General features: G+C 39.0%; 1 non-coding gene across 1 annotated transcript; it reads left to right on the top strand.

The window, feature by feature from the left end:
• Positions 1 to 13,067: 13,067 nt before the first annotated feature.
• Positions 13,068 to 13,174, top strand: LOC118484498. The gene has a single exon (XR_004873609.1). It is a non-coding gene; the product is annotated as a small nucleolar RNA R71 (small nucleolar RNA).
• The last annotated feature ends 685 nt before the right edge of the window (positions 13,175 to 13,859 follow it).

Below are 13,859 nucleotides of genomic sequence, written 5' to 3'. Positions count from 1 at the left end.
AAAAAAAGGCTGATTACACAGCCCGATTGGACAACCTTTATGGCTTGTTTACTTGTCTTTTTTTTCTTTTCTTTCAATACTTAACCACCTAATACATGGGGAATTTAATGAATAGCCATATATAATATATGATGTCCAATGCCTAAACCTAGGGTACCTACACAAAATACACAAAAGAAAAAGATATTCAAGGGCTATTCCAGCCACTTTATCGCAGACCATTAGGGAGTGGTTAATTGTTTTTTTTTAAAGTTCCACCTCCATTTACTCTACTTAATGCCAACCAACACCAACCCATATCCCTTCTCTAGATAATGAACATCACCACCATTAGCATACATAGCCATTCTGTTTCCACTCTCGACACCTCTCTCATCCTCTCGGTTGCGATATCACACCTCCACAACCTTTTTCGAATCACCTCTGCAAACCGAAGCCGGAATTACGTCGCCGGAGTGTTGGAGAAGATGACCGGAAATTCACGACGGAGTTCCGTTCCTTGTCATTGCGTTCATGCGTAAACGCGAACAAGGAAGTAGAAGAAGTCACCGTTTAGCGTACTCGGAAACGTTCGGACCCTCATCATTTCTTTTGTTCGGTATACTTCTTCTCTTTAAATATCGTTCATAAGAAATCTTATCTTCTCTATAGTTGTCCATTAAGAAAAATAGTTAATTCTCATATATACTCTATGATTTACATATCAGATCATCATACAAATAAATCTTTTTTTTCTTCTTGTTCAAAGTTAAATTCAATGTGATCCATGTTAAAAATGAAAAATATCTAAACTATTATTATTAAAGAGTAAACTGTTAATGATTTTTATTATGAAGATGATGATGATGTTTTATATTGAAGTAAAATAAACCTCTAACCCTTTTGATCGTTGATGATTTTAATATGTATTAGGGAGTAGGTTTGTTTCTGTTAACTTCTAAACATAGAAGATGACATTCAACCCACTCTGGTTTTAGGCGTTTTTTTTATTATGTTTTAATTTTTATTCTAAGTAATCATTTCCTAAAATCCACAATAAATTATTAATTTTAAATATTAGGAATTATAAATTACCCTATCGATCTTAAATATATCGTTTAATGTGGCATTTTAATCATCTAGGATAATCACTCTCGTGTATTTGAATTTCCTATCTTCCACTCGTCCGTTATTTCAAGAAATCTCCAAACGCAATCAATGTGAGTACACTCGACCCATTTACATTTTAAACCACTTTTGGGTTGTAACATGTTACCATACAAAATTACACTTACACGCACATAAACATGCTTTATGAACTCAATCCGTTATACATGCTACTTGTTATGCTAGATGATACATGCTTTATGCCATTACTATGTTATACCCTCGCTTAACAATTATAGGAGTAGCACACCACCCGACGGGGGATTGTTAGGTCTTTATACTATACGGTCTCGTCACTTTTGTGGCGAGGGATGCTAAATACTAGTGGACACTTTGGGTTTAGACGTAATGATATGCATGCTAATTACCTTGCTTACAAATTGCCATGTGGATTCGAGTAAAATGCTTTTATACTTATTCTATACTTATTCAAACCTTGTGTACTCGCCTTTGCTTTTGCATTGAATTTTATTTTAACATGTTACAGGTTGATGATGACGATGCTATGAAATGAAGTAGCAATGATGCCTAGACACACATATAGACGTTTAGGTTTAAATGTTGTATCAATTTTGATTATCTTGCTATGTATTTCTTTTGGAACTTGTTATTTGAATTCCCTTGTATTGTTGACAGTTTAATTATGAAATGAAATCGGTTTATTAAATATTGACACAAATAGTGTTATGAAGTCTCTAGCAATCTTCACACTTCGTCTCATCCCGATGTTTCCGCCATTGGTTGGGGTGTGACACATTGTGTCACTAAAAATAATATTAAAGACACTTTAAATGCTTATTTAGCACTTTAACGGATCAATATCCAACTGAACAACCGGACTTTACCCGGAACATAAAAATATTGTCAATGACATTGTTTTTCCTTTTCTGAGCTAGTTAGGGTCCCCGAACACCCTAACACCTGCTATAATACATAACACTCTAGTAACTAGTTTAAACTCCTAACTATCTAAACTAAACACTAACTAGTTAGTTAAAATCAAACCATACCCCTTACCCCCCCCCCCCAACCGATCGGTTTCCTCCATGGGGACACACCTCTTACACATTTGATTATTTTAATTGATTATGTCTAGTATCTATCATATATAATACACCATGGGTATTAGTATTAGTGGGTCTATAAATATACTTGGAGGATAAGAGTATTCATTCATTTCAACACATCACAAAATTTTTGCTCTCCTCCTCCCTCCTAGAAGCTCACGGCCACCACCCCCTTACCACACTACCACCGTCATCCACCATTGTTCAACCATTTATTACATACACAAAGGTGAAAGGCGACATACAAGGAGACCCGGTGCTTACGGAATCTCAAGGACCTCTCTACATCGCTATTAACCACCTAGTTTTCGCTTTGATTCTTCCCTAGCCTTGAGCTAGTTGTAAGTGCTTCTAAACACTCTCTTGATCTTGTTTAAAGTGGTTAATAAGAGATTTAACGGATAAAAATCATGAACACTAAAGATCAAATCTAAAAGTCTTGTAAGAATGATGAACAAGATGGTTAAAGAGAAAATAATGGTGTAAAACTTATGAATCTTGTTTAGTTATGGTTATTTTATGTTGTTTGATACTAGTAGTAGAACGGATCGTCATCTAACCATGCTAGGTCATGTTCATGGAACATGAACTAGTGATATGTTAAGTGTAAAGATGGTTAAATGATGAACTCTACTACTTATAAACATGAACTTGTGTAAAAATGATTTTTCTTGTAAAATAGAGTTCTAAACTAGTAGATCTAAAGATCTACAAGTGGTATTTTCGAAGAACCAAGTGTAAGATGCAAATCATGTTTAAAAGCCGGATCTTTCATGAACTAAAGCATTTTTGTGAACAAATAAGTGTGTAAACACTTGTGTGACAAAAGGATTTAACAAAGAAATATTTTCGTAATTTTGACTAATAAGTTGTAAAATTGCATTTTCTTAAAAAAAATAAATATAATTTCCAAGAAACTGATTTCATTTTTAAAGATGGAAAGATCTACTAAAAATGTAATAAAGTTACTACATACTTTTACGCAACTTACAAGTTCATGTGTTTGCGATTTATACGTATTTTTGGCAAGTTGGATGATTGAATATTGTATATTGGTGATTGAAAAGTTGTTGATTGAATTTCGAAAAGAAAATGATACGCTTGTAAGCGTGGCCACCTCCAGTTGTAGAGGAAACTCTGGCGAAATTTTTCCAGAAAATAATACTTGAAAATATTCTGTGACAAGTATTATGAATATATTTTTAACTTGTTTTCAAAATATAAATTTCTCCATGATTTTTATTTACAAAATGACCAAGTGTCGGAGGTGGATTTTTGTAAAGGAAACTTGTTAAATATATATTGAGAATATATTTCTTAATAAAACGCTTGTGTGAGTTTATGATTATTTTGTGAACTATATATATTATTTTTAGAGTAAAAATGATATAACCCGAATACACTGAGAAGTAACGACTCCAAAATAATACCAACGCCTTCACAATAAACAATTAAGTTACATCGGTATTATTTTTACAACGCGAACCCTAAAAGTAACGCGCATATTTTCGGAAAATACTCTTAATGGTGTATTTTGACAAAGTATTATTTTTGGGAAATTGTGTGAAGTAAAATATAATATTTTTGGGAAGAATATGTACATGTTGGAAATACGTTGTTTGGGAAAATGAATTGAATATATTTTCTGAGTGGGAGATAAAAGAATATTTTTCCTAGTACATTTAGAAGATATATAATTTTTGAGAAAAATATATATTTTCTGGAACGACACATGACTAAATAAAAATAAGGTTTGTTTATATATAGTTAAGTGAGACTTGAAGCATATGGGTTTGGAAAAATATATTGGGAATATATTAACATATTTTTATTTGGAACAATACATCGATTTACGACGCCATTACTTGGCAGGATATACAGGTACACATATTATTAATACGAGTATACAAGTATAAATTATCCCCATCCTTGGGAAGGGAACACGAATACGAAGACTTGAGAAGTATTAATACAGAAACAATTATTCCAAAACTAAACACAATTATTATAACTTGGAATAATACCAGAAACGTAACCCAAAAACACAAATGCTAAGACAAGGCACTACCCGTTCGTCTAATAGACAATAGACCATTGTAGGTAGTCGTGATTGCCGTGGAGATTTGGGTTACGAGTACGAAGACGCAATACAGTGAGTTCATGTCCCCCTTTTCTTTTAACTGTTTTCAGTTTTACAACTTCGGGGGTGAAATACATGTTACATACTGTTTACAAATGCTTTTATACATGGTATGATTAGCTAAGGAATTTACTGCTAGATCACGTGAATGGATAGGTTATTATCATAAGACCATTAATCCTTGTATAAGGACCGAGATGCATGAGTGATAGATCTATCGGGTGTTGCGAGCCCCACACATGGGCCAGCGTGTGGCTACATGTGGTGACTATGTCCTTCCGCTTGAAGGACCGATATGAAATACGCGTTACAGGTTTGAGTGCTTCCTAGGCCATGTCACTTATTAATGTATTAGCTACACATTAATCGATCTCTTTTTCCTTATTGCTACATACCAAGAACGTACATCTATACAGACACGTTCTAACGATTTATACCTACTCACTTACACATGAACTCGCTCAACTTTATGTTGACTTTTCAAACTACATGTATTTCAGGAAACTAACGGATCTGGCACGGTATGCATATATATTTCAAGCTGCGTTTGAATAAAGAAGTCATCCCGGGTTTAGAAGGTGTAACCTCTTCCTGGACGGGTTACATATCTCTAAATCAAGTATTGTTTAAAGTAATTTGCTGAGTTTTATGAACTCATTTAAATCAAGTCAAGGGTTGTAAGTTATTTTGTGGTTGTGGTTTTAAGACAAGTATAAAATGGGATTTTTCTAAACTTTATTAATGGATGAATATCTCATGTTTTTATCATATAGTATTGTTATGATTGTTGCAATGGTATTAAGAAGTCACACCAAACAACCCACGCTTCCGCAAAGCCAGTGTGTGACATAAAACTCATATACAGCCGACACACAAACTTGTGTTATAACTATAATGCCACATGTATTAAGAAGTCACACCAAATAACCCACATATTTGTGCTATAACTATAATGCCACATGTTTACTTGCTACGTTCCTATTTACAAGTTGTGCTATAACTGTGATGATATGTGATTAATTGTTAAACAAATGCGTATTTACGTAAATGTAATATACCTCTGAGGTCTTATTCGTTAAATAGAGACTTGTGTGCTCGTGTCCTTACTAAGACCCGACCTAACCGACTTTCTTCTAGGAAGATATTGACTCGAGGGAACACCGATACCAACAACCTTCTGCCGATGACAGAGGCGGAATTTCAAGAACGCCTCTTACAGTTCATCGCACAGTACGAGGCCCTTTACTCCGAGCGCGGCGGAGGTACCTCAGGAAATAAACCACCCAACGGTAATGTTTAGTCCTTTAAGACACATTACAAAACGTTTGGACATTTCCACGAGTGCTTTGCTAAAACCTTACGCGAATAATGTTGCTTATATCGCAGGCTGCACCTACAAGCAGTTCTTGGGCTGCCAGCCCCTACATTTCAACGGCACTGGGGGTGCCGTAGCCTTCGTGCGCTGGGTTGAGAAGACGGATTCTGATTTGCGTGCGAGCAAATGCGCCCCAGAGGATCAGGTCACGTACATTTCCCGGCTGTTCCGAGATGGGGCTCTGTCATGGTGGAAACTTTAGGTTCAGATGATGGGCGAGGCCGCTGCGTATGCCTTATCATGGGACGAACTGAAAGAGCTAATGCATAAAAAGTACTGTTCGAGAACCGAAAGCCAGAAGGTGGAAACTGAGTTCTGGAACTTGAAGATGGAAGGTCCAAAAATAGCCGAGTACATGGAGAAGTTCCAAGTTCTGTCGTGTATTGTTCCATACATGGTAGATCCAGAGTTTAAGAGGATTGAGTGTTTCATTTGGGGATTGGCACCTCAAATCATGAGCATGGTGACGACATCTAAACCTGCAACGATCGTTGAGGCCATCAATCTAAGTGTGGCCTTGACTGAAGAGGCAATCAGGATGAACAAATTTTCAACCTTTGAGGAGAAGAAGGAGACTCATGTAGAGTCATCTGGGGATAACAAGAGAAAGTTAGCAAATTTCAAACAGGGTACCCAAACGAGTAGCAACAACAAGGCCAAAAAGAGAAAGGAGTACATGGGTAAACTACCTAAATGCGACAGGTGCCGACGTCATCATACCGGGCGATGTAAAATGGGAAGTGTGACAACTGTGGCAAAGTGGGACACAACCGGGAAACGTGTTGGCGTGAGACGAAGCGTGGGAAGAAAGGAAAGGGGAATGATAAGGGATGTTATAACTGCGGGGATATGAGGCACTATAGGAAAGATTGCCCAAGAGAGATTAAACAAAATCATAGGAAAGATGTCTAACACCGGAGCTAGGGAAGCACGTCAGGAATCCAAGCATGGATATCGGTACGTCCCATATTACTCAATGTTATGCATTTGCGCTACTTGATACTGCTGTAAATTTTAGCTTCGTACCTCTAGAGTGAGAGTATACTTGGTTTAGTAGCAAGTAAGTTAGATAATCCGCACACGATAGCTCTAGCTAACGGGAAGCTAGTGGAAGCCAACAAAGTAAGTGGAATCAGCAAGATAGAACCCGGAAAGCGTAAGTTTTCGCTAGATCTATTGCCAGTTGAGTTGGGAAGCTTCAACATGGTAATTGGATGTATTAGTTGCCAAGCGGTCGAGCGGAGGTTGATATCCGCACCTCAATAACGAATGAAGGAACGATCGTGACTCACGAAGCAGGATACGCCTCCACATATCATGAATTGCTTGAAGGCACGAAAGTTGTTGCGGAAAGGATGTGTTGTTTATGGCTCATGTCGAGGACAAGGGAGCCGAAGAACTAAAACTCGAAGATACCCCCGTGATCGGAGAATATCCTAAAGGCTTCCTCGAAGACTAGCCAGCATTATCTCCTCAACGACAAGTTGAATTTCGCATCGATTTAATTCCAGACGCAGTGTCTGCTGTTGATGCACTTTAGCGACTTACACCTTCAGAAATGCAAGGATTGACAATGAAGTTTTAGCAGTGGATAGAGAAGAAAGATAACAGACCAAGATGTCCCTTTTGGGTAACCCCGTTTCTACTCGTCAATAGGGAGGACGATACCTTCCGAACTAACATCAAACTACCAGGAGCCGAACGACCTAACCAAATGGGGTTGATAACTCTTGCTAAGAAGTAACGAATTATTTAACTTACTGCAAGGACCCAACTATTACTACACGACTGGTCGACAATCGAGCATCGTTAACGGTAAAATTCAGGGAGAAAGTATACCAGGGTGAAATTGTGGGACAATGACTTGTTCTTAGACGTGGGCAAAATGGCGTTTCCTACACAATGTACAAACCAGATCTACACGGGATACGAAGTCTGGAGAATCTAGAAAATTTATATCTAGGACCTTTGGGAACCCAGGACCAAACTCGTAAGGGTTTTACTTAAGAACCATATCTGTCAACTCAATCAAGCGTCACCAACTTGACAAACTTGTCACTTCAGTTAACAAAACCGAAAGTACTTAAATTGCTTCCGTGGAAGTCTTCACTTTTATTTCTAACGAGCAGATATTTGCATCTCTACTCCCCTCAAAGTAGTTGCATCACGCTGATTTCATTCGCTGAGAGCGAACACACGTTTGCTTCGTGTACTTGGTCACTTCTCCCTTTTGGTGGAAACACATTGCTTCATCACTGATGCGTGTAAGTGTGTATATGTTTTAGATATATATTTTAAGGCCTTTTTACACTTTAGCCAAGTTTTAAATTTATAAAACACGATATTTACTAACACTAAACACACATATGGGCAAGTGCACCCATCGTGGACATAGTATAGTGTTGGTAAGATACCGAGGTCGTCCAAGGACACAAGAGCTTTTAGTACCGGTTTATCCTCAACGTCTAATCAAATCAAAATGTTAGAAAAAGATTTTTTTTAAACTAAGAAAAATAAAACTAACTAAATGCTGAAAAATAAAATAAAAACAAAAACATATAGACAAGATGAATCACTTGGATCCGACTCGTGTGTTAGTATAACCTTTGATTATTTTCGCACTTTTGCACTTGTTTAAGAGATTATCTTAGTTATTGTGGTAGGCCCCTCTTTTGAAGGCGACGTTACCCTCAACCCAGTAGTTTGAGTCAGCAAGGATACAATCCTAAAGGGTCGGATTATTGAAAGATAATTAATTAAGTTATTAATGCAAATTATGGTAGGCCCCTCTTTTGGAGGTGACGTTACCCTCGGCTAAGTAGTCTGAGTCAGCAGGGATACAGTCCTAAATAGCCGGGTTATAGTATTAATAGTAGTTAACTTATGAGGGGATCAAAGAGTTTGGACCCCCACCATCTAATACCTTTGGATATTGAAGGATGTCCTACTAAATTTGACCCAGGTCCCTTGCAGGACCTCTAAACGCTGAACAAGGGCAAGACCTTTACCAAACCGTTCCCTTAACCCCCGACTAGGTAGCCAACATACCTCCATATAGACCGTGGAGATATGAATGGTGAAAATCTTTTATTTTATATAGACAGTAAAATAATGCCAAGACACCATGGACAAACGATAAGGAAGAATCACCTTCAACATAAGAAACTAGTTATTGTCATTAATACAAAACCAATTAAGAAGTGCAAAAGATTAAAAATAAAAAGTATTATACTAAACAATTGTCTTCACCAAGTGATGTAGGAGACTTAGGCAAACATGGCCTTGATTGTCAAGAACTCTTACGATCAATCTTGGATCCCGAGACGACTCACACACTCTATGATGGACAATGGATGATGGTGGTGGATGATGGTGGGTGGTGGATGAAGTGTGAGAGAGGTGGTGTGCCAAGGGATGAGTTGCAATGGATCCAAGCACTCCTATTTATAGGCTGAACAGAAGCCTGGGCACGGCCCCGTGTCCGCTGGGCACGGCCCCGTGCCCGTCTAACACTATCTCTCCTCATTAATTGTAATTCACAATTACAATTAATGCGCCTGCAGTACTTTGGGCACGCCCCCGTGTCCACTGGGCACGGCCCCATGGTGAGCAATAGAAGCTTCTACAGGTTTGTCTTTTCTGCTGCTTCTTGGGCACGGCCCCGTGCTCGCTGAGCACGGGGCGTGTTCAGTCTTTTGTCTTCTCTGTTTTGCTTGGGAGGATGCTGTCGAGGGGTCGGGCAGTCCACTTTTGTTCCCTTTCTTGTATTTATGTTAGATTTAGCTGTCTTTTTGCTTCTTTTGTTAATTTGAGCTCATTTAATCCTGAAAATACAAAATGAAGACAAAAATACACTTTTTCCAACATTTGTACTTAAAAAGGGTTAGTTTTATGCCTTATTTGATGTAACTTATATGTTGCATTTTACACACATCAAATATCCCCACACTTGAATTTTGCTTGTCCACAAGCAAAACTCTTTAATATGTGGCTTACACCCCCAAATGGAATGGGTAGAAGAGAAGGTTTTGGGCTTGTCATAGAGTGTCGGGCATTTCCAAGATTGTTTAGGTTTTATTTTTACTTATTTACAATTCTATTCGTCATGATTTATTCAAAACTTTTCATAAGGTAAATTATTTATTAAGGCATAACATTCCTTTTTAAAATTTCATTTATATACTGGTTCACATACCTCACGGGGGAAATCACTCACACTAGGCCGAAGGTGTATTTTTAGTGAATCACTCGAGAGCGGCATGGAACTTATTCCTACCATAAGCTTGCCAAGCAATCAATCCTCCTCCTTTTTAACTTTATACCTTTGTAAATATCAAGAGGACTTTTTGGGTGAAGGGTTAGGCTTGGGCTAAAGGTGGGTAGTTGGGTTAGTGGTTAGTGGAAAAGGGCGAAAGGCGTAAGAAGCGTCAGTTTTCGTAAAACATTTTGTTTTTGTGACTTTTTTTTAATGAAGTATTTATTCAAACAAGCTTTTGTTTGAGGAGCTTTGTTTGTTTATTTCCAACTTCATTGTAAAATATCATTTTTTTTCGATAGTTACACGAAAACCGAGCTTGTTACTAAAATAAAAAGGGTTTTTTTGTGGGTAAAAAGGGTTTTGGGTTAAGAAATGAAAAGGTTTAGGCTCAAAGGGGTTAACTAGGGGGAATTTTTGGGTAGGTGAAAAGAAAAAATAAAAATAATGGTGTTGAAAGAAAAAGGGTTAGTCCTAATGCCTCCATCATTTACTTACTTGGGTTTAAGTTGGTAAGGACCGGTAATGTATTGTCGTGGCAAGTTCTAGAGTCGTAAGAACCAGGCGGCTATTCACACAAGAAACGAAAAATGAGCATTTAGTGTAAAGATGTATATTTGTATGCTCAATAAAGGCTCAAAACTCACTTTTGTGGGAATGGGTTTTTATGTGATCAAGTATATATAATCAAATTTTAACTAAGCTTGTCATGCCGTTTCATAATTTCCTTATGTTGGTTCTTTTTATCATGACGCTATCGGTTGTAAATTTACAAAAATATAACCTTGTTAGACTTAGGATTCCCAACTTAAACTTAGACAAGTAGAAAAAAATGAAAATTTTTGAAAAAAAAAATTGGGGTGATTAGCGGTTCCAATAGAGTTTTGTGTAAGGCTTGTTATTAGGACTTGCAAAATTCAAGGTTTTAGCATCCCCCCCACACTTAAATTACACATTGTCCTCAATGTGTCCCAAAAATAATTTTTTTAGGTTGATTGAATGTGTAAAATGGTGTTAAAAGCAAAATTTTAGGTTACTGGCAGTCTGGACACGACCCCGTGGTGACCGGGCACGGCCCCGTGTTCAGGTGCCAGTAATAATAGTTAAAGAAAAGAAACAGAAGCCTGGACACGGGGGCGTGTTTGGTGAACATGGCCCGTGTCCAGTTACCTGAACTGGGCGTTTGTCTGCAGGATGTTCAGCACGGGGCCGTGTTGGCTGGGCACGACCCGTGCTGGCTTACTGTAATGGAGAAATTGTTGTCGGATGGCCCTGTTTTCGTGCATGGGCCCATGTTTCTCGTTTCCCTTGTTATCCCTGACCATCCCGAGTGTGTTTTATTTCTGCAAATTAAAATTAAAAGATTAAACTAAACTAAGGATAGTTCCGCGGAATGCCTCCGTGGTGCGCCACGTTTATAAGGGTCCTTGGCTAGACCCAAGGCGAGGTTATATGTTTTCCGAGCGGGATGTTTTGCATCCCATGTTGCACCGTCGGAGAGCATCATCCAAACTCGAATCAATAACCTTCATGTAATTGACCGGGTCATCGTCCTCTATTCTCTTCCCAACCCCGAACTTTACTTCATTATCCCCATATTTTAAAGTGAGTGTTTCGTCATTCATATCCACCACTGCTTGTGCAGTGGCGAGAAATGGTCTCCCTAGTATGAGGGGGACTTTGGTGTCTTCTTCCATATCAAGTATGACAAAGTCGGCCGGGTAAACGAAATTGTCGACCTTGACTAGGAGATTTTCAATGACACCTTGCGGGAATTTGACGGATCGTTCAGCAAGTTGTATACTCATTTTTGTAGGACTCGTTTTTCCTATGCCGAGTCTTTTGAATATTGATGCGGGCATGAGGTTAATGCTAGCCCCGAGGTCAGCTAGTGCATTACGAACGGGGGAGTCCCCGATCGAGCAAGGAATTGTGAAGCTTCCGGGATCCATTTTCTTTTGGGGAGTTTATTGAGTACGAGGGCAGAGCGTTCTTCGCCTAAGTTAACTAATTGCAATGTTTCAATTTTCCTTTTATGAGTAAGGAAGTCCCTCATGAACTTAGAGTATTTAGGCATTTGGGTTAGGACGTCAATGAAAGGAATGTTGACATGCAATTGTTTTAGTAAACTTTCGAATTTTTCGAATTGCTCATTGGTCTTTTGACGGATTAATCTATCGGGGTATGGAACCGGAGGAGCCTTGGTGGGTTCTGGAGGTGGAGGAGTGACCTTCTCTTGTTGTGGTGGAGATGTATCCTCCTCAATAGGTGCTGGCCCTTCTGCGGGACCCACAGTACGGTTCCGTAGAGTGATGAGATGAACTTGTGCCTTTGGGTTTGTCTCGGTATTACTTGGTAGCGCGCCTTGCGGTCTCTCGGATAAATTTTGGGCTAGTTGATTTATTTGTTTTTCAATGTTTTGAATACTAGCTTGTTGATTTCTAAAATTTGATTCTAATTGTAGAAAACCTATCCGAGTTTTTCTTTTCAGTGTTGGAGATGAGGCGAGATATAGTATCTTCAAGCCTTTCTCGTCCACCTTGTTGAGGGAAATTTTGTGACTCATTTCTTGGTTGTTGAAAGTTTGTTCGTTGGTTTACGCTTTGTTGGTTACTACCATTGTCGGGTTCTCTCCAACCAAGGTTAGGGTGATTTCGCCATCCTTGGTTGTAGAAGCCCGTTGGAGGACCCGACGGCCTAGGTCTATTATCAATGTGGTTTAAAGATTCTTGTTGATCGTCCGTTTCTTTCATACAACTCCAATTTTCATGTGGCCCACCACACCCTTCACAAGCCATAACCGATACCGTTTTTGTCATTTCCAACTTTTTTATTTTTGAAGAAAGGGCCTCGATTTGGGCTTGTAAAGATGTGCTTTCATCAACCTTATGGGCGCCCGGGGCAATAGATTTATTGCCTCGGGGAGTGTGCCACTGAAAATTGGTTTGAGCAATTTTCTCAATTTGATTATATATTTCATGCGGGCGGCGATTACCTAAAAGTCCCCCGGAGCTAGAGTCAAGTGTCTGCCTTGTGTGTGGCAACAACCCATTATAGATAGTGGATACTTGTTGCCATATCGCAAGGCCGTGATGTGGACACTTTCGCAATAGCTCCTTGAACCTTTCCCAAGTTTCATATAAGGATTCCCCGTCCTCTTGTGAATATGTATTAATTTCAGTCATTAATTTAGCCGTTTTAGCGGGAGGGAAATACTTATATAGAAATTTTTGGGCTAGTTTATCCCAGGTGTTTATCGATCCAGCTTGGAGGGCGTTAAGCCAAGCTTTTGCTCGGTCTTTTAGTGAAAAAGGAAACATTCGAAGGCGGATGGCGTCATTCGATGCTCCATTGGTCCGAAAGGTATCACATATTTCTAAGAAATGAGTAATATGTAGATGGGGATCCTCGTCCGCAAGCCCATGGAAGGTTGCAGAGTTTTGAAGCATTTGTATCAAATGCGGCCGAAGTTCGAAGTTATTGGCTTCAACATTCGGTGCATTGATAGCGGCTCCGAGATTACCTACGGTGGGTCGTAGATAATCCATGAGGGTACGTTGGTCCGCCATTGGGAGTGGTTTCCCCGAAACCTTCTCTTGGTTTTTAGCTTTTAGTCTTTTTTCTGAGAAAGCGTTTTGGTTCTTCTAGAGGTTCTTTTATGTCTTTATTAGAACTGGAGCTCATACACTACGTAGAGGTGGCGTCTGGTTCCAAGTCCTGCAACAAAAACAGAAAAGAATGTTGGTCAGAAGGTTCACCACGGCCCCGTGCTCAGTGAACACGGTCCGTGGTCGGAGTTACAGTGATTGTTTTCCGGACCCCTGTTACTGGAGAGTTGGACACGGCCCCGTGGTCAGCCTTCTGTAACTCGGAAAA

The sequence above is a fragment of the Helianthus annuus genome, chromosome 11 (genome assembly GCF_002127325.2).
Source record: "Helianthus annuus cultivar XRQ/B chromosome 11, HanXRQr2.0-SUNRISE, whole genome shotgun sequence".
In the NCBI taxonomy this organism is placed as follows: Eukaryota; Viridiplantae; Streptophyta; class Magnoliopsida; order Asterales; family Asteraceae; genus Helianthus; species Helianthus annuus.
Note: the sequence above shows the minus strand (reverse complement) of the source record. Positions and strands in the feature narration are given on the sequence as shown.